General features: G+C 46.4%; 1 long non-coding RNA gene across 1 annotated transcript; it reads left to right on the top strand.

Annotated features, from left to right (window-relative positions):
• Window positions 1-328: 328 nt before the first annotated feature.
• Window positions 329-1,435, top strand: LOC135567050 (uncharacterized). The gene is made up of 3 exons (XR_010462247.1): window positions 329-588; window positions 1,129-1,252; window positions 1,327-1,435. It is a non-coding gene; the product is annotated as an uncharacterized LOC135567050 (long non-coding RNA).
• Window positions 1,436-3,238: the final 1,803 nt, after the last annotated feature.

Here is a 3,238-nt window from a genome sequence, read left to right as displayed (position 1 = left end):
TAACTGTTATAATACCAGGTATGGTAACTGTTATAATACCAGGTATGGTAACTGTTATAATACCAGGTATGGTAACTGTTATAATACCAGGTATGGTAACTGTTATAATACCAGGTATGGTAACTGTTATAATACCAGGTATGGTATGGTAACTGTTATAATACCAGGTATGGTAACTGTTATAATACCAGGTATGGTAACTGTTATAATACCAGGTATGGTAATTGTTATAATACCAGGTATGGTAACTGTTATAATACCAGGTATGGTAACTGTTATAATACCAGGTATGGTAATACTGTTATAATACCAGGTATGGTAACTGTTATAATACCAGGTATGGTAACTGTTATAATACCAGGTATGGTAACTGTTATTACTGGGTAATACCAGGTATGGTAACTGTTATAATACCAGGTATGGTAACTTATTAATGTGTAATACCAGGTATGTGAAGTGTGTCCCGGTGTTGTCTGAAGAGCAGAAAGGAGACTTTGCTCAGCTGGAGCTGGTGATGACTAAAGAGTTCATCTCTCAACAACTCATCCACCTCACCGGCTGTCTGGATACCAATGAAGAGGGAGGAAGGTGAGAAGAGGGGATGGGAGGAGGGGAGGGGGATGGGAGGAGGGGAGGGGTGATGGGGGAGGGGATGGGTGGGTGATGGGGGAGGGTGGGTGATGAGGTGGTGGGTGATGAGGAGGGGGTGGGTGAGAGAGGTGGAGGAGTAGAGGATGGGTGGGGGATGGGGGAGGGGTGGGTGATGGGGGAGGGGTGGGTGATGAGGAGGAGGAGGTGATGGGTGAGAGGAGGGGGTGGGTGAGAGAGGTGGAGGAGTAGAGGATGGGTGGGGGAGGTAATGTAGCCATCAGTGGTTGAGTTCGTGCTTGACTACATAACAGATGCCTGGATAGATATTTATCACATCAGATGATGTCGTAATCTGATCTCAGTCGATAACGTGGTACACAACCATTGGTTGATTCAACGACAGTGCGTCTAGTCGGGCAGGAAGTTAATCAGGTTTATCTTTCTCCTTGTATATGGTGCTACAGAAAGTGTTCATGTAACTCTCTGTGTGTGTGTGTGTGTGTGTGTGTGTGTGTGTGTGTGTGTGTGTGCGTGTAGGAAGCGTGTGGTGGCTGTGTTACAGGAGATGCTGGTCCTACCTCAGACTCCTCCCTCTCTGGTCTCTCTGCTGACAGAGAAACTACTGACCCTGATACCTGACGACCACAGACGCATTCAGACCGTAGGTTACACACACACACACACACACAGTAGATAAAGGTGTAGTGAAAGTTTTAACCTGTGTGTGCGCACCAGGTGGCGGAGGTGATCTCGGAGGTGCGTGAGCCCATCGTCGTCAGACAGCCGCTGGATGAGAACGAGAACCGCAGGAAACAAGTTAAGGTATTCGCTCTGCTGTATCTCTCCTTTATTCTCTATCTAATCCTCCATCCCTCCTCTACCTCTCTCTCTTCTTCTCTCTCTCCATCCCTCTCTCTCCTCTTCCCTCTCTCTCCTTTACCTCTCCCTCTCTCCTCTTCCCTCTTTCTTCCCTCACTCTCTCCTCTTCCCTCTTTCCATCCTCTACCTCTCTCTCCTCTTCTCTCTCTCCTTTCTCTCTTCCCTCTCTCTCTTTCCTCTCTCCTCTTCTCTCTTTCCATCCTCTCTCTTTCCATCCTCTCTCTCCTCTTCTCCCTTTCCATCCTCTCTCCTCTTCCCTCCTCTCCTCTCTCCTCTTCCCTCCTCTCCTCTCTCCATCCTCTCCTCTTCCCTCCTCTCCTCTCTCCATCCTCTCTCTCCTCTTCCCTCCTCTCCTCTCTCCATCCTCTCTCTCCTCTTTCCTCTCTCCTCTTCTTTCTTTCCATCCTCTCCCTATCTCCTCTTCTCTCTTCTCCTCTTCTCTCTTCTCCTCTTCTCTCTTCTCCTCTTCTCTCTTCTCCTCTTCTCTCTTTCCATCCTCTCCCTCTCTCTCCTCTTCCCTCCTCTCCTCTCTCCATACTCTCCCTCTTCCCTCCTCTCCTCTCTCCATCCTCTCTCTCCTCTTCCCTCCTCTCCTCTCTCCATCCTCTCCCTCTCTCTCCTCTTCCCTCTCTCTCCTTTACCTCTTCTCTATCTAATCCTCCTTCCCTCTTTCCATACTCTCCCTCTCTCTCCTCTTCCCTCCTCTCCTCTCTCCATCCTCTCCTCTCTCCATCCTCTCTCTCCTCTTCCCTCCTCTCCTCTCTCCATCCTCTCCCTCTCTCTCCTCTTCCCTCCTCTCCTCTCTCCATCCTCTCTCTCCTCTTCCCTCCTCTCCTCTCTCCATCCTCTCCCTCTCTCTCCTCTTCCCTCCTCTCCTCTCTCCATCCTCTCTCTCCTCTTCCCTCCTCTCCTCTCTCCATCCTCTCTCTCTCCTTTACCTCTCTATCCTCTCCTCTCTCCTTCCAGTTAGCTGAGGTGAAGGTTTGTATCCTAGAGTCTAATCCAAATCAGATGTTATTAGTCAGGTGTTTGGTAATCAGATGTTATTAGTCAGGTGCTTGGTAATCAGATGTTATTAGTCAGATGTTTGGTAATCAGATGTTATTAGCCAGGTGTTTGGTAATCAGATGTTATTAGTCAGGTGTTATTAGTCAGGTGCTTGGTAATCATGTGTTATTAGTCAGGTGTTTGGTAATCAGGTGTTATTAGTCAGGTGCTTGGTAATCATGTGTTATTAGTCAGGTGCTTGGTAATCAGGTGTTATTAGTCAGGTGTTTGGTAATCAGGTGTTATTAGTCAGGTGTTTGGTAATCAGATGTTATTAGTCAGATGTTATTAGTCAGGTGTTTGGTAATCAGGTGTTATTAGTCAGGTGTTTGGTAATCAGATGTTATTAGTCAGGTGTTATTAGTCAGGTGTTATTAGTCAGGTGCTTGGTAACCAGATGTTATTAGTCAGGTGTTTGGTAATCAGATGTTATTAGTCAGGTGCTTGGTAATCAGATGTTATTAGTCAGGTGTTATTAGTCAGGTGTTATTAGTCAGGTGTTATTAGTCAGGTGTTATTAGTCAGGTGCTTGGTAATCAGGTGTTATTAGTCAGGTGTTTGGTAATCAGGTGTTATTAGTCAGGTGTTTGGTAATCAGATGTTATTAGTCAGATGTTATTAGTCAGGTGCTTGGTAATCAGATGTTATTAGTCAGGTGTTTGGTAATCAGATGTTATTAGTCAGGTGCTTGGTAATCAGATGTTATTAGTCAGGTGCTTGG

The sequence above is a fragment of the Oncorhynchus nerka genome, unplaced genomic scaffold (genome assembly GCF_034236695.1).
Source record: "Oncorhynchus nerka isolate Pitt River unplaced genomic scaffold, Oner_Uvic_2.0 unplaced_scaffold_2657, whole genome shotgun sequence".
Taxonomy (NCBI): Eukaryota; Metazoa; Chordata; class Actinopteri; order Salmoniformes; family Salmonidae; genus Oncorhynchus; species Oncorhynchus nerka.
Note: the sequence above shows the minus strand (reverse complement) of the source record. Positions and strands in the feature narration are given on the sequence as shown.